The sequence below is a fragment of the Sciurus carolinensis genome, chromosome 13 (assembly GCF_902686445.1).
Source record: "Sciurus carolinensis chromosome 13, mSciCar1.2, whole genome shotgun sequence".
In the NCBI taxonomy this organism is placed as follows: domain Eukaryota; kingdom Metazoa; phylum Chordata; class Mammalia; order Rodentia; family Sciuridae; genus Sciurus; species Sciurus carolinensis.
Genome location: NC_062225.1, coordinates 44,094,250 through 44,112,927, shown reverse-complemented (window position 1 = coordinate 44,112,927; position 18,678 = coordinate 44,094,250). Strand labels below are relative to the sequence as shown.

Genomic DNA, 18,678 nt, shown 5'->3' with positions numbered 1-18,678 from the left:
CATTTTTTGTTTTTTTTTTGAGACAGAGTTTCACTAAATTGCTTAGGGCCTTGGTGAGTTGCATAGGACCTAACTAAATTGCTGAGGCTGGCTTTGAACTTGTGATTCTCCTGCCTCAACCTCCTGAGCTACTGGGATTACAGGCATGTACCACAACCCCCAGCATTAGACAACACATTCTTAAGTATAATATTAATTAACTTTATGTAATAGTGGATTAAAAATACATAAAAAAACATATGGTAAGCAAGGGATGATTAAAGGAACTCAAGGATAGTTCAATATCAGATAATCTATGATTCACTTACACATTTATTAAAGGAAAACCATCACAGGATTTTAATACAATAAATCATTTGATCAACTTCAATATCTACTGATAATTAAAAAAACAAGATGTCTCAAACAACTTGGGAGAGTATTTCCTTAACTTGGGACATGTGAAGTAATAATAACCTATGGAAAATACTTATTTAAAGGAAAAACCTTAGGTAAATATACTTCATGATCAAAAGAAATAAAACATTCCTACTATTGTACAATACAATATGTTAGGTTTTTACAATTCTGTAAGACAATAAACAAAATATAATATATAAGATCAGAAGATAAAAGTCAAACTTCATTAATTTTCCTAGAGAATTAAACAAAATAAAACAAATTATTAAAACCACAGTAAGGAAAGAATTCAGTTAGGTTGCCTGACAGAGGACAATACTCTCAAAGACTAATGGCTTTCCTTCCCGATACAAAAAAATCAATCAGATATATAATAGGAAAAAAGAATATTCTATCGGCAGTGAAAGGGAAAACTTTACATTATTTGGATAGTACATTAACAAAAATGTACAAGGTCTCTTCAGAGATAATTTTCAATATATTAAAGAAGGTAAAAGAAGAACCAATTAAAGTATATTTCATCCTCATAGGTAATGTGGCCTAACTTTGTAAAACCACTAGTTCTAGTCAAATTATCTGAAAACCTTTTAAACAATTTTTATACAATTTTAGTTGGATTATTTTTTAGAAACTCAACAAATAAAAGTCACCTGTAAGAATGAATAATAGAAATCCATAAGTACTAGGTCAACTTTGAAAAAGAAAAGTTGCAAGTGGAGACTTGTCAATGAGATATGAAGAATACAAAACCACTGCAAGAAAAATAGGTTTGCATTCCTAAATTAGGAATAGACAAATATAATTGTGAAACAGAACTCCTTGTTCAAGACAGATCCATACACATGTGGAGAATTAATGTATTATTTATGGGGTAATACAAATCAATGAATAATGGACCAGCTGTTAAGAAGGTCTTAGAAAGAATCTAATATTTATAGCATTTACAGAAATGAACTCCAGATAGATTAAAAGATTACATGTAAAAGGAAAAACAAGCTATTGGGGAAAATGTTAAATAATAATTTTGTCGGGCAGGGGTTTTAACTTAGTGGTAAAGCACTTGCTTAGCACATGCGGGGCACTGGGTTCAATCCTCAGCACCACATAAAAATAAAATAAATAGAATAAAAGTATTATATCCATCTACAACTAGTATTTTTTTTTAAAAATAACTGTCACCCGATGTAGGGAAGAAAACTTAAGGACAAAAAACTTAAGATTCAAAAATTGGCTGTTGGATCTTTGTAATTGCTTCTCTTTCAAAAAATTAAAAATAAAACAACCCCCTCCACACATAAAAACAATCTTGAATGGGTTTCTGATTTGCAACGTCTTTAAATCATATTCTATTAGCTCTCAGAAGATAAATAGAATGTTAAAAAAATGTGAATTTACAAAATCAGTGCAACATCATTGGTTCCTCTAAAAGAGACCACTAGGAAAATATCACCTCACATGGCTGCAGACATTCTGATACACTAGTAAATGAACCCATGAGATAATCATTCTCATTACTTTATGGTTACCTTCTTGGGACAAGAGCATCGCAGAGGCCTAGACATCGCTGACCATATAATACTGAGAAACTCATGGCCCTCAAAGAACAATTTCCTCAGACCACAAATGAGAATTTTAAGACATGCCCTAACTCTGTTCATAGGTGGCTTTGAGATAGGTGTGTGAAGTTTTTACCAGGTATAATGTGAGAAGAATTAGAGTTTGGCAGAAAAGAGACTTGGGAATGGGGGAATGTCATTTGGGATAGAATCTGAACAAAAATTGTTGCCTGTTTTATTACTCATCCATCATTTCCCTAAAACAGGTTCTTGAAATTCACTTGTATTTAAAATATTTGTTTCTCCCATGGAAAGTATCCATGTATGTAGCTATTTTTATGTGTAGACTCATTATGAATTTAAAAAAAATTTTTTGAATTAATGTGAAAAAAAATCTACCTAGAAGAAACATCTCCATCCCCTTGCCCATCATAGCAATGATCACTTCATATATATGAAAAGACTGAGGAACTTGGAGAGGTAAAAGCACAGGGATATACAAAGAACAGAGTATGGTACCAGCTCTTAGTGTAACTATGAAAATAATACATATGAATCAAGAGTAAAGTAGAGAAGCTATGCAACTCATAAAACATAATAGAGCAGTGATCTGAATGCTGTGGGAGTTCACAGGTTGTTTTAAGATAAGAGCTTTCTAGATGAAGCAGACATGGGAGGAAATGTTTAGGGGAGGAGAAATTTTGGGTATTCTAGTCCAGTTGAGTGAACCCATTGACTTACCTTCCATGTATCTGCTCTTCATGCTACAGCAAATAGACAATCTATTTTTGTACTTCTGCCCTGACTGGTGCAATTTCAGAAAACATGGTAGGAAGGAAACACAGTCGAGAAGAGAAGCAGGGGGAGCAGGCTCAATATTTACTATCTTCTTCAGTAAGATAGAACATATCTCATATAATTCATTTCAGCATTTGTCCAAAAAAAGGGGTAATATGCCTTTTGGGATTTAGTAATGGGTTAATACCAGCAGCAGCAATTCTGTGAAACTAGAAGTTATTTCATAGATTAAATATTCTCGGGGCCAAACATTGCTTAGCATGTTTCTAGTTGGTGCTTCCTGAAGTCAGTAGAAGATTTTAGATGGGGAAATTGAGATTTGGCCTTTTCAACTGAAAATTTTATACTGGGAAAGACATGACAGATGGAAAAATGAAAGGACTGACTCTAATCACATTTGAACTAAGATGAAAAGGCAAGTCTTCATGTAAGAAATTTTGATTAGTGACAGCTTGTTTATATAGACTTCCCATTCTATCTTCAGCAAGTCCTTCCTTCCTTCCTCCAGTCTTTACTTCTTTCTTATAAATACTTTAGTACTTCCTAAGTACCAGTCAATGTTCTCAGCACCAGGAAAAAAAATAGAGAGATGTATTTGTGTAAAACATTCCTTCTTTTCTCCTTGATAGCTTCTACAATGCAGTAGAGGCCACGTAAGCATGGAACAACACACTCATCAGTCAGATCTTGACTCCTGCAATTGTCCAGAAGGTGATGGTAACCGAGAGCCATGATGACATCTTACAATTGCCTCCTTTAATGGTGCCTCAACATCTTCATTCTTTTTATCTTGTTGAGATTTATATATTATTGGCAAAGGAGCAGTTTTCTTTGCCCTTCTGTAGCTCCAGAATAGCATTTGACTATTTGGGGACAATAATTCAAATTCTTTGGGAAATAATTTCAATTCTAAGACCATTCATTATACTGTATGTATATATATATATATATGTATATATATATATATGTAAGATATATATATACATACCACTGTATGTATATATATATATGTATATGTGTATATATATATATATATATGTAAGATATATATACATACATACAACAATACAGAGAATTGTTGACTGTGGAATTGAAAGGGAACTTTGGGTTGATTATCTTGGACAATGAGTGCCGTCGGCAAGAAGCACCATGTGTAGTTTAAGGTTTGAGAATGGTGAGCTCATGTGATCACTCTGTGTCTCTAACTTTTGAAGTTCTATTCTTTGCTTTTACTATGTTGCTTCAACAACCTCTTGTAACATATTATGTATTCTAATTCATTCAGGTGGCTATTGTTTTGTTAAACAGTTCCAGGCACACATAATTTTTCTCCCATGTGCAACAAAAACTCCCTTCCTACCTTACATCATTCATTCACTGATTCAAAACTTTGTCATCAGGATATTTACTTACCACTTATAGCCATTGGTCTAAGTTTTGATTTCCAGAACAGCAAAATGTAGCCCTTCTCATGTCTTGCAGAACTTAAATATTAGTATGTTTTTGTATTTCAAATCTTTCAACCATGGTTTTCTTTCCAAACTCTCCCTATCTTAGTTTTCTTTCTCTGGATTAAGTGTTCCCTCTTAAAATATGGCACCAAGAACTGAACAAAATATTCCAGATGTGGTCCAAGGTACAGAGCTTAGGAAGACAATTACCGACTGTGATTTAGAAAAAGAACTTCCACCAGTGCAGCCTATGAATATATTTTTTAAACACCTGTCTCACACTGATGGGTCTTATTAAAGTGTGGTCAGTTAAATCCTCTAGATCTCTTTTACATGAATTTCTGCCAAGTCAAGTCTTCCCATCCTGTACTTAAACAATTAATTATTTGAACTTTTATGCAGGACATTGTATTTATCCATATTAAATTTCATTTTATTGGCATTAGGTCAGGATTCCAGCCTGTCAGAACAATTTTGAATGCTGATTGTTTTATTTATTATGCCTTACAGCTTCCTGTCTTTTAGGTTTTATAAACTTTCTTTCCATATAGTAATCAACATCATTGGTAAACAGGCTAAATTAGGCTGACCCAGAGAAGGATCTAACAGCCATTTACTAGACGATGGGGGTTAAATAAATTATTGGGGTCTGATTGTTGAATTCAGGCACACTACTTTTACTCAGTTTGCATGTCTTCATATATTTTAATGTTAGAAGAAATATTTATTAAATGTTTAATTTAAATGGAGACTCCTACAGATTTACCATGATTGGCCAGTTGTTAACCTTACTAGGAGAAAGAATAAGTTCATCCATTGATTTATTGTTCAACAAATATTTATTGGTGTCTACCAGGAGCCAGGCATTATCATCTGCTCAGATATATTATAGAACACTGAAGGAATTTGGATCTTAATTGCAAACTAGAAACCAATAGAGATTTTATTAGGTATAGATCAACTTTCAAAAATCACTTTGCTATTAGGTACAGAGCAGTTTATAAAAGTACAATAATGGAAGCAAGGAACCAGTCATGGGATTACTGATATTGATTGAAGGATCAACCAATCCTTAAATCAATCAATTGATATTGATTGATTAGAGGAAGATATTTCAGCCCAATGACAGGATCCCCTTATCTACAAAATGAAGAATTATGCATCTTTGTGCAATAACCTCTACAGTGCTTCCTAACTCTAACTTTCCATGTACCTGTGATTTGATCGTCACTTCTTGATTTGTTAATAGTCAGACCCAAAACATTCCATGACCTTTTCTCTGGTTCTAAGGTGCAGCTCCTCCTGTATGTCAATAGTGGGACTTCTCCTCTTGTGATACTTCCAAAGTTGGGATGGTTGGGACCTTTGAAACAATGTCTGTTAATTGTATATCTGGATCAAGAGTGGAGCTTACATCTAGTAGCTATGTTCTCCTTTACTAACTCTTCAGTGGGACAGTAGTCTTCATTTTACATCATTCAACAGTTTTCCCTTTGAAGACTTTGCTCCTTGTTTAGAAGGGCCGAGACCTTGAAGACTCAAACAGTTCTGCCTTCTTCAAGTGTTATTATAGTTGATTTTTCCCTACCAGTGGATTCCACCTCTGTGGATTCAATCAATTTCAAATTGAAAATTTTTTTTCAAATTGCATCTGTACTGTTATACAGATTTGTTTTCTTGTCATTATTCCCTAAATAACACAGTATAACTACTATTTACATAGCATTTACATATTATTAGGTAATATAAGCAATCTAGAAATGATTTAAAGTATGCATGAGACTGTGGGTAGGTTCTATGCAAATACTGCAGCACTTTATGTAAGAAACATGAACATCCCTGGATTTTAGTATCCATGGGGGTCCTGGAACCAATCCCCCACAGACACTGAGAGAAACCGTGTATGTCACTGTAGACACATTTATTACTATCATGGGAGTCATACGGAGCCCCAGGCAAATGCAAGAAAAAGCAACAAAGTGACCCTTTGGTTGCATAGGCTAGGGTAACAGCAGACCAGAGCAGTCTTTCCATCTTCAGGAGGAAATGCCTCTTCTCCTGGGTTCATCATCATCACCTGCATCAGCAGCAACATATTGTGTCTGAAATCCATCCAATGTATAGTATATGTCTGGCACTGAGCTAAAAGATTTATGTGCATTATCTCATTTTATAGGGCAATTTATTCAGACATCTACTCATTCATTTGCTTACTATTTATGGTGTACCTCAGATATAGTAGATATTGAGGAAGTACTGGGATGTGGGGGTAAACCAAGCAGTCATATTCCCTGCTTCATATCTCCTGTTGCCTAGAGGGAAAGATAAGGATTAAACAAGTGATCATAATTATGTGGGTATTATTTTTTTTGAAAATGCAAAATCTATGAGTGCTCATAGAAAATAGACCTATTAGACCACTCCAAGTTTCGCTATTTGCTAACATGACAAGTACTGTTCTGCTTGAGGGTTTCTGATTTCCTGTTCTCTTTGTTTAAGGCTGTCTTCTAGATATCCACTCCCACATTTTCTTGATTCAAATGACATGTTAGTGACAGAGGCTTTCCCTGTCGCTGAACCTAATGATGCAACTTCTCTCCCCATGGCTTTCTCTCTTCTCCCTGCCTGATTTGTCTTCATAAATTCACCAATCCCTGAAAAATATGTATGTCTCCCCTCAATCTACTTCTATAACAAGTAAGTTCAGTGAGACCAGGAACTTTATTTTATTTATTGCTATCTCCTGAGTGCCAAGAACAATAGCTGGCATATTCTAGGTTCTTGCTCAATAAGTGTCATTTAAATGATTGAATCAATGAATGGATGAATGTTTTAAGATCCCCTAAGTGAGAGCCTGTCATGCTGTGTTTTGCCAGGGACAGTGTGAAGAACCTGAATCACGTGTCTCTGGCTCAGATAAGGGGTAGTTCCCATCAATGTTGGAGACAGGCTGTGTAAGTTTAGGATTCTTGCACAGAAATAATCATGACTAACCTGTAAAAGAGAAAACCAAGAGATAAGAGTATGTATTCCAGGGAGGTATTGAATCGATGAAGAAATGATGCATGTGTAAGTGAATGAATGCATCCAGTCTTGGTCTATTTCCTCAGCTAAGTCAGTGTGCTGCATTTCCAACTTCCTGAGCCCCGTGAACCTCACACCCTTTTGTAATCCAATCTTTTTTCTTCTCCCTGGCTCTCTTTCGACATTAGCCTGGCCCAGATATTTGCCCCCAGAGTTAACAGTGTGGGAGGCCAGTGAAAAAGAAGGCAAGATTCAAAGTCAAACAGCAGCTAGGGTCACAGAGGGGGAATTACAAATTAAAGAGTGGAAACACAAAGAAGATCAGCTGAATGAGAACCAGAATGTGGCCTTAAGAAAGTGACGTCTGACAAGAGGCAAGAACCAGGGCCTGTTCTCTTTTCCTAGGCACAAACTGGCGGGAAAGCAAACCAAGTTGACAGGGAGATGATATCTCCAGGAGGGAAAGGGAACAGAAGCAGAAATGAGGCAGTCAGCATGTGAGGAAAAGCCATCTTCAGATGGGAGGCACATTTGGCTTTAGGAAATCAGGGGAAAGCACAGAAATCAACAGGGTGAAAGCAAACTGCCAGTACCTAGTAGCCAGGAGACGGTGAAAAAGGGATGACTTTGGGGGTGGAAGTTTGGGAAATTCTGAATATTCAGAGAGAGTAGCAGAGCCCATGTGGGCTCACAGCCCCCTCCCCATAGTCACCTGTTTTTCCTTTGTATGCCAAGAAGCTTCCTGCATGATTGTTTTCCTTAAGAGGTGATGTGAGATGTCTCAGCACTAGCATTGTTCTCAGGCACCACACAACTGACTAAAAACTCTCAAACTTATTTGTGGGTCTCATGAAATAAAAAGTAGAATCTTCATTTTCGTTTTTTCAGCTTTCTCCTATTTCAGCTATTCTAATACTTATGTGTGGCTAGGGCCTCAACTGGCCACTTCGCTGACCTAAGAACATGGGGAACAAAGGAATAGTGGGGAATTATGCCCAGAGTGTTTTTAAATGTAAATTTACAAATGTTCTTGGAGAGTCAGCAGAGTAAGGTCTCTTGGCAGGTAAACGTCAACATGAGGCCCTCTAAGTCCATTCCTCATTTCTTCCTTTCAGAAACATGAAATAATGTTCAGAGAATCACCAGATGGAGAATTTGTTCAGGCAAAATGGCTTTGCAAGTTCTCTTGTAAATCGCCTCTGGCTTCTAAAAAACAGTAGCAAATGTGCAGAAGACTGAATTAGCTAGAACAGAAGTTTCACTTTTTCACTACAAGAACTGTCTGGGACAGAACTAAAACCCGGACTCCTAGAGCTGGAAGGGATATGCAAAGACTCTGTCAACTGAAAAAGTACATGAAACTTGAAATAGGCTGAGGTCCCCTGCAGACTGAAGGAGAATCCACTCCATGGATAACCTTGATTCTGTAGGAATTTGCTGCCTGTAAGATGTGAACATGAGGAAGAGACTTTGACCTCTGCATGGCACCCATTGCAAAGCCTTGCAGAGATCTCCAAGTGGTGTAGGAGTGTTGGAAGAAGATGGCCATTTTTAAGCAGACAGGGAGAAATGAGACTCTTCCAGAAAGCCAGAAGCTGGAACTTTGCCTTTCTTTTGACACATCTCAAACCTCCCACCAGATAAGAGCCTTTAGATGCATTGCACAAAGTACACTGTCCAGATGGAGATACCCTTTGGGTCTAGTGACATTTGACCCTCACACCCCCAACTGATGTTGGCATCTTAGGCTCAGGAAGGATTCTGAGGAAACTGCAGGAAAAAAGGTCTTTCTAGAATTTGTCTTAAAAAGTCTCCCCACCTGCCTCTTCACAGCATCTGACAAGTGGGGTCTCTGCTGAATGAAGAAAGGCTTCCACGTTCATGCCTCCCAAAGTAGAAAGAGGAATTAAGGAAGGTTTGAGGATAGTGTGGGAAGACTAGCATTGAGCTATTTTTAAGCCTTACCTTTAAACAGCTTGAATTAAATTCAGGGCATTGAATCAAAATCATGGAGCCACCCACCTAAAATTCACTCTTTTGCATGTTATTTCCTTTCCGAAAATTAAAGCTTGCACATAGGGGTGGGGGGAGAGTCTGAGGAGATTATGGAATGTGGGCAATTTAAATTCTTTTGCATTTAGTGACTCTTTCTGGCTAGGGAGGGATTCAGATATTTGGATAATTTCATAAACCATTGACTTTCTAAAGAGGAATATGAAGAAACATATGCCAATTGAGTTAGAAACTGGGCATAGCTGTGAGTTAGATATTAGTCCCTTTTACCAAAATGTGGTTTATGAGGCTTTTAATAGAGATTAAATTGGTGGAAACCAGGTTTTACCTTATTATGGATTTGATAGTTTCCACATTTATCTCCTCAATGTAATGTTGAACTGTTGGACCCAATGCAGAATATTTAATGCTGCATAGATCACCTGTTTCCATTTTAGAAATGAGAAATGACAAATGCCCATATAAAAATCAAAATAATTCATCAGTGATTCATCATTCTCCCCTAGATAAGCCCCTCCTGCAGACCCTATTTCTGTGAATGACCCTGGGGACCACAGGGAGTAACTTTGACCTCCACACCCAATTTCTCATTCTGGGGTATTCTTCACTTGTTTAAAGTCTATCCACTCAGCAAATCTTGAGAGCCTCACAGTGCTAAAATCTCTCTAAATGGTGACAAAGACTAGGAGGAAAAATAAAGCAGACTATGAAGCCAACAGCCTGGTTTACAGGGAAGTGACTTTTAGAAGAGTAGTCTAGAAGACATCTCTGAAAAGGGGAGAGGAGAAATGAATAATAATTTTAAAAAAAAGAAAAAGAAAGTGAACAAAAGCAGAATGGGTGTGACAGAGCCGCCATCATGGCGGTTGGAGGGAAATGAAGCAAGGAGCTGGTGGAACAGGAGGACCAGGAAGAAGGAAGAAGGCAGGGGCAGGAACACCCAGGGCTGGAGTCTGTTTTAAGTGTGAGACCAGCGGGGGACCATGAGAATGAAAGTGAAAAACATGACTGAGTTCCCAGCTACATGGAACTTGAGTTCCAATGGGAAAAGAAACATGACTAATGGGTAAACCAGACATGAACTCATTCCTGTTTGAAAAGATCATACCAAATTAATAGTCTACAAAAGTGTGACTCGATGGTGCTCCAAACTGCTGAGTTTCCCCCAGTCTGTAGGGGGACGTTATCCACACTGAGCTCCATGAGGGTAATCTATTAGTTTGTCGTCACTTCGCACATGGATTCAATGGTGTACAAATTTTCTCACCTACCTTTGGAGAGAAGATAATATTTGGTGCTTTAAGGGGCTTCATTAAATCATGATGTGGAACTAATTTTAAGTGTAACTTTTCTCAAAAGAAATGCTCTACTTTTGATTGCTTTTCAACATTAACTCTTAATGTTAATGAAGCTAGGACCTTACCTATCAGATGGTGCATTAGTCGACTCAGGCTGCCATAACAAACTAAGATAGACTGAGCAGTGAAAAAACAGCAGCCTATTTTCTTACAGTTCTGAAGGCTGAAAGTCTGAGATCAGGGTGCCGGCATGGTCAGGGACTTGAGAGGTTTCCTTCTTGGCTTTCAAATGGCTACTATCTTGCTGTGTGTGCATGTCACCTCTTCTTTGTACACACATAGAATGGAGGGATGAACAAGTTCTTTGGTGTCTCTTCTTGTAAGGACACTAATTCTAACATCAGGACACCACTCTCATTAATCATATAAACCTAATTACCTCCTAAAGGCCTATCTCCAGATACTATCACATTAGAAGTTAGGGTTTCAGTATTTGAATTTGGGAAGAATTCTATCCGAAAAAAAAAAAAAAAAAAGTGTGTGTGTGTGTGTGTGTGTGTGTGTGTTCATTTCAGTTTTGCCATCACATATTTTAATGAAGGAGTACATGAGAAGAAATGAGCTACTGCTGTTTCTGTACTTCATTTTCTTTTATCCTCTTTCTCTTGAACTCTCTTAATATAATTAAGGCAAAAGTCTGGAAAGAGCAGCTCCTCCCTCTGCCTCATGTGTCATGAAATCACCAGCAATGGCCATGGGAGATGAAGGCCTCCTGTCCTCCCACACTGGACCCCTCAGACTATTCACAGAAGAAAGGCTGGCACTAGCCTGCTGGCGAATTTCTTATATCAGTCCTGAACATTCCATATACTTTGACCCTGTTTCTTTATTTCCAGACAAAGAGGTGAAAATCAGACAGTACCGGGTAAAATAAAAGCAGATTTAAATTCTCATCGCTCTCCAAACCACAGAGAGGAACTGGGTCAGACCACTTGGCCTGAAGCTGTTACCTCTGGATACAGGCTTCAAAAGGCTGTCCTGAGGTCCATGGTTCACCAAAGTCCTTGCCGTGATGTTGGCGGACAGGAAATGGTGGGACTCTGAGGCAGGGACAGAGGAGGGAGCTGGGCAAGGAGGGGCAGCGAATCGTGGAGATGACTTTTGAACAGAAGCCAGTCCTTTCACCAGTGACCTTTTTTTTACCCTATGTGGGTCCATTACTTTCTTTCCACTCAGTTAAACCAGTATTCCAGCAGGGAGTAGCCAGAAGTTTCTTTTAAACAAAGGAAACAGAGGATTGAGGCCTGCAGGTGCTTTGGATTCTTTGTCATTCTGAGGAGAAGTCATTGGACATAATTGAAACGTCAGTACCTTGCTTTGGTTTGAATACACTTACATGTTTTCATGTTTTGTTTCTTCAGTTATTTTTTTCTTGGAGTGTGGTGGAGGGGAAAGTTGAATGAAGAAGAGGAGGAAGGTAAGTATTCACTTTATCTAACACCCAGGAACGTAGAGGACCAAACAATGCCAATCCTGTTTAGTTCAGTCATGTGAGAGCTAAATAATAAAAAATCACATTATGCAATGCAGAAGTCAACCCTGAGCAATGAATACAGAACAAAAGTACTTTGGAATATGCCATCCCTAATATTCCTGTCTGCACAGTTTAGTATTCTTAAATGTGTTTTATGTTTAATGAAAGAAACAAGGACTTTCAGTAGAGGGGAAAAAAATAGACCTTTAAAGATAATCAGGGCCTTAACTACCTACCTTAGGTAGCTGAGAAAAAAACTACCGTACTCTTTATTTTTTAACACTCCAGATATGTAATTTAATGCAGGTCTAATGACAGTCTCAAACATGGGGCTTTAATCGAAATTGTTCAAGCACAGTACTCTGACAGGAACTCACAAGCCCCCAACAATGCGGTCCATTTTCTCAGGTTCTGTAACAAAAAAGGAAAGAAGAAAAAAAACCTCTTGAACTTATGTTGCTATTGATGTGTAATATACAATAAAAAAACAGTTAAATTTCAATTACCCACAGGTAATTATAATTTTATTGTTTGACTGTACTACAGGGATTTTTGTAATTCCCAAGACTAATAATTTTCTATAATTTTACAGGTTGTCAAATAAACTATTAAAGATTATCTTTGAAAAGGCGTCTGCAATTGTAAGGACATATCATACTGTTCATGTACTGTATTAGTAATTAGAGATTCCTGGATAGTGAGAGATCCGCGCTGGGAGCTCACTACCCGGGAGCACATTTGCTCCCAGCCGCCTCTAATCTCCCACGGAAGCTTTCAAACTTCTCAGGGATTCTCTTCACTGCTGCAGGACGCACACTCAAATTTTATTAATATTCCCCCAGCAATTCCAAAGGGTTTGTCAAGATAAATCTCTACCTCCTGGTGGGGAGAAGTTAAAATCAAAAAGATGGGCCCCATCTATTGTAAAGGGGAAATCTAGGGGCAAATGCAAAATGAGAGGGGGCTGGCTTGGAGCGTGTTGGTGAGTGGAGAGTGCGGGGAGTTTTTTTTTTTTTTTTTTTTTTTTTTTTTGTGTGTGTGTGTGTGTGTGTTAGATTTGGGGATCAAGGAAAGAAAGGTTTGGAGGCCCAGATAGCAAGATAGTTGTTTCTACCAATAACACTTACACTGAATGATGTCTAATTAGCCCAATAGCCAGGCTCTTTCTAAAACTTTCTCTTCTGCAAGGCAGTTTCTGTCGTTTCCATATATACATATAGAGTATGAACTCTGAACCTAAAGAGAAAAATAAACCTTGTCCTTTTTATTTGGGTGTCAATAGTCCAATTAGGAAACAGTCAGTGTTTTTGTCAGATTTTGCAGTCATGACTAAATGATCTGACCAGCACAATTATAGAGGAAGAAAAGTTCATTATAGAGGAAGAGGGTTCATGGTTTCGAAGGTCTTGGTCCATAGAAGGCCAGCTCCATACCTCGGGGCTTGAGGTGAGGCTGAACATCATGGTGGAATGTGCGACAGAGGGAAGCAGCTCACAAGAGATCAGAAAGCAGAGAGAGAGTCTCCACTCCACTCAACAGATTCAAATATATACCCAAAGCAGCATCCCAATTCCCACCTTCTCCAGCCACACCCTACTGCTTGGGTTACCACTCAGTTAATCCCTATCAGGGGGTTAAATCACTGAGTGGATTAAAGACTCTCAAAACCCAAACACTTCTCCTCTGAACCTTCTTGCATTGTCTCACACGTAAGATTTTGGAGGACACCTCACATCCAAACCATAATAGTCAGGTAGGAAACAGTTCAAGTGGATGTAGATGTAACTTTTCATGGACCCTCTTGTTCTTCTCCAAACATCCTAATCTTGTCATGCCTCCCTGGATTCTTTTGGCTTGTTAAACCCTCTGCTTAAATAACTCCCTTCTCCTCTTCCTGTCAAATTTCAGCTCACTCTTGGAGACCAGAGGAAATAGTGCCTCCTACAGGGAGATGTTACCAACTCTTCTATTTTATGAAATATTTTATCTTCTGGCCTCTCCGAGGATGTTTTGTTATATCTTTATTACTGGGGCATGAGGCATCAGGTCAGGTACACTGAAATCAAGCCCAGGGGAAAGAAAGCAGCTGGAAAATGTCTTTAGGTCTCTGGTAGCACAGGGAAGATCCAGGAATGACTTTGAGGTGTCCAAACCCGAGATAAGGACTGTGGTATATGTTTTGGGGGAGGCAGGACCAGAGCAATGGCAGTGATTTGACACCAAAGATAAGAAATTGATAGGTGGAAAGAAAGATGATTTATTAGAAGATAAAGATTTGAAAAAATGTACCACATGTTCAGGTTGGATTATTGTAGATGGATGTTATCTGAAAAGGTTCAAAAAGAACAATAAGGTTTGTCAATCTGAACCAAACACCATCTTACCAGGCCCCAGTGGCCAATCTATACCTCCTTCCATCTCTTCCATTAGCCTATGGATTCCTAAAGGGCAAATATCCCTACATCCATTTCTATGCCCCTAGTGCCTTTCCTGCTAGGTAATCATGTAATAATGCTTAATGTTTGCAGTGTGACATCTACAGAAGAACTGAGCTCTTTTTCTGACCCTATAATAGTCTGTATCTATAACCTGTATTAAATTGAGCCTTAGGTTTCCACATCATTCTTTATTATATTATATATATTCATGTATATATTCTATACCAGCATTCTAAAATTTCTTCCATTTGAATATTTATACCTCAAATTTCTCTAACAGCAGAATGAAACCTTAACACTTGAGCGAGAGATAGATGCAAATGTAACAGGGAAGAGTAACTGGTTAACTCTTAGAGTAGATTGGAGATCTTGAGAGAGAACATAGCTGGGTCAGGGAGTTAATCAAGAAACAAAGTGGAATGTAGGCATGGGATGCTGAGGGGAAAAGTAGCTCATGGACAAGAAATAAGAACCAGAAAGAAGGTCTTGGAAACTACAAAGGTCTTTTTCATCTTTACAATTTTACCTAGAGTTTGCCTAGGTAAGAGGAATTGATCATAGCTTGATTTTTAGGCAAAAGATGAGACAAAGAAAGGTCAAAGGAAGAAGTAAGACAATAATTATATTAACATGATGAGATAATAAAGCTTTAAAGTATTTAAAGATAATTCAACAAAACATTAATTTTTTTTTCATGGCCACATAGTGCTGAAGTAAGAACCAAGAAGAACATCTATTGACTTTTAATCCAGTGTTCTTTTCTGTGCTTCTTGGTTGCCAATCTTGGAGCTGATGCTTAAAAAGATACCCTGCAATACACAGAAGAGACATTTCATAATCAGATAATTTTGTTAAGATGCAAACAACTAGGTCAAAAGTATAAAAAATATGCATATTAAACAAAGACTATATTTCTTATCAAAGCATAATATCGACATAGATTTCACTCCAACACAGGGCTCTTTCCTTACTGGACACTACAAAGCTTGTATTTATCCTTGTGGCATAAAGATTCTGGGAGCTTAAAATTCTGAAATGTAGAATTATTAAATAAATGGTCCTTATTGCAGCATGTCTTACTTCTCGATAAGTCATTTTGATAACAGCTTTGTGCCTTGAGCTGAAGGCAATGTCAAGGTCAATTATCTCATTCAAGGCCCCTAATTAAGACTACTTTTTTGAGGTCAGGATAATGCATTACTTTATTTTAATAGGAAAGAGATCAAAGCTCTACCTTAAATTTTCTTGCTGCAAAGCAATGCAGCTTTAACCTGGGTTACGTTAACAAGGGTGAAAAACTATTCACCTATTTTGGAGTCCCCCACCCCCAACTACGCCCCAAAGGTAGTGTTAGGCTCAAAAGAAATGAAGTTTATTTAAGGAAAGAGACTGCCCCAACTTCTGCTGTCATTGCATGTCCTTAATCTGTTCTGTTGTTAGCTCTTTCAGAAATGTGACTTCTATGGAATAAGCTTACGCTAGCGAAACCCGTTTACCCAGAGAGGCACAAAGGAGCCACTTACCATGCTTCTGAAGTCCTGATCTTCCACCGTCCCTTTGCTGTTGCTTTTGCGACAGCAGAGGCTGTACATGGGAGGTGGACACCCCCAGAAGGGCTTCACAGGGCCCAAACAAATTCAGTTTACATTGTGCTCAAAAAATAAAACATTTCCCGTAAAATCTGGAATTTTAGAATCTCATGAAAAAAAAAAATCACAATCTATCAATATCATCCCTTATTCTTGGAAGGAAAAAATTAGCCGGAGCTGAGGAGTGACGGCCTCATTCAGGTAGGACATGCACTCAAATTTGCCACTGTCCTTCTCATTTTTGCAAGGGTTACAAGCAGACAGACATATTTTGTTTACCTGGCATAGTCTCTGAATCATTACTATTATTATTTTAGATTGCAGTGATTCTGGACAGGACTTAAACTCTGTGGTTCCCACAGGCTCAGCACTCCTTACTTGCCCGCTACCTGGACTGATTCACCAGTTTATACAGATTACCAGCCTGGCATTCTACAATGACCCTCCCTGACATTCTGCCCTTAGTCCGTCAGCTCACCGGAAGGCTCCTGACGCCCAGGTGCACAGCTTGCAGAAGGCTCACAGCCCTCCACCCCAACAGACTATCACTCTCTTCTCTTGTGGAGATTTATTTCTCCACCACCTTTATGATTTTTCTGTGGCAAGGCACAAAGAAGTACTAGGTGTTTATGTACCCAGTGCACCCTCTCCCCAACCAGAGGATGAATATTGGTGGATACACACCTTAGCCTCCCCAATACCCATGGAATGATTTTGAAGCATGGTCAGCTTTTACAGGGTGCATGATGCAATGGAGTCCCATTGCCCACAGCAATAATCAGCTCATTAACACATATTTTATTAGCTTCTCTCCCTTCTCCAACTTTCCACCCTTCCTCACTTCCTGGGATCACCTCCCAAATAAATTATGTACACCAAGCCTTTAACTCAGGTTGCTTTTAGAGAAAACCGACCTAAGGCAATATTTAAATCTTTGCTACTGTGGAGTGATCCCAATAGATGGATGTTATGAGAACCCGGTTGATCAGGATTGGGAGGGCTCCAGAATTCATGTCATAGAAGGAAAATGTATAGAGGCCATGTAGAGGAGACTTAGGATCAGCCTGACAAAAATCATCAAACTTGGAGAAAAATGTCTTGCAGAAAAAGATACAACTGACAGGTCTCCTCAGAGGGTAAGATTAAGCCCAGTATATTTGACCCTGGAAGATGTATGATCAATGTAAGGACACATTTGTTAATCTTTAGAGCATACCAAAATGGACTGGACTGCTTTGTTCAGAGTTTTACAATTCCTTTCAGAGATTTAAAGTAAATATGTTCCCTTACTGTATACATGCACATGTAATGCATGCTGCCCACACATTTGTTCAAGATCACAAACACGGGGTACAGTCAGGAGCATATTGCTGTTCATCGGGTTGAATAGCTTTGCAGATGTTTCTTTTGAGGTTGAGGAAGGGAAAAGGAAAGAGATAAAGCTGAATTCGATAATGGGAAAAGTTTTTAGTTCCCCCACCATTATAGGAATATAATTTAGCATCCCTCTAAAACCTAGGAATGCCTCAAATCAAAATGCATTTTTCTCTTCACACTGAGAATCTCTTAAGTGCAGAGGAACGCATACAATCGGGTGTATTATCTATTATCTGAAAGATATTTATGATGCCTAAGGTGGGAGGGCATGGATTCCTATCTGCTCCTCACAGGAACTCAGACATGAGAGGGAGCCAGCAGGGAGGAAATAGCTGAAATATTTGGAAGAGCAGACCCTGCCAGAGGTTACTGTGAATTCAAGTGTTTTCCACTTCTTCCCTTCTTCAAAGCTACAAAGCAATGAGGTAGGCAAATTAATGAAGTATTGTAATAGACACAGAAAGATTAGAGTGTGCCAAAGAGTGGAATACAGTTTTGTTCTTAAGAGGCATGAGAGGAAAAAAGCGCTTTGATGTAAGAGTCTGACTGGAGGGGCTGTTCAGCTTTGGTGTCACCAAAAAATAATAATAATAATAATTGGAATGGATTAGCATGATTTTGTTATCATTACAGATAGGGTAATGCATGAGAAAATAGACATTACCAGGTTGTAATTTGATAGAAGTTTTCTGATAAACGTAGCTGTAGGAATCGGGTTCTAGCAGTGTACATTTTATCAGAGCCTCGGGTGGACTGAATTACAGCTCCCATAGTGGCCAGCAGCTCTCCTATTTATATTTATGGATTCCAGTCTACCCAACAAAAGTAAAAATTAAATGGAAATTCATTACAAGAGAACATAAAAGGCCTGCCGGGACTCCCAAAATGATGGCGGTCGATTTTCAGGGAAGGAGAAACTCTACTCGCCACCTAACTGAATATTGCACACAACACTTAAGTGCCTCCATAGGAAACTTCGGCCTCAAGCCAAATGCCAAGATTTGTAAATCTGAGAGTGGAAGTGGTGTTTCTTTGCGCATAGGTATAACAAACTGCCAAGTACCACTCAGACCACCATGCCACAGTGAGAACCCAGTCGCTATGACAGTTAGGGGACTGGGTAGGACCAGCTTAACCTACTTCATCAGCATGCTCTGGTGCTGTCTCTAGCAGAGGGCACCGGCCTCAATCCTGGAACCCC

At 38.5% G+C, this 18,678-nt stretch overlaps 1 pseudogene; it reads left to right on the top strand.

The window, feature by feature from the left end:
* Window positions 1-18,678, top strand: part of LOC124962877 (elongation factor 1-alpha 1-like) — a 71,110-nt pseudogene that overhangs the window by 7,367 nt on the left and 45,065 nt on the right.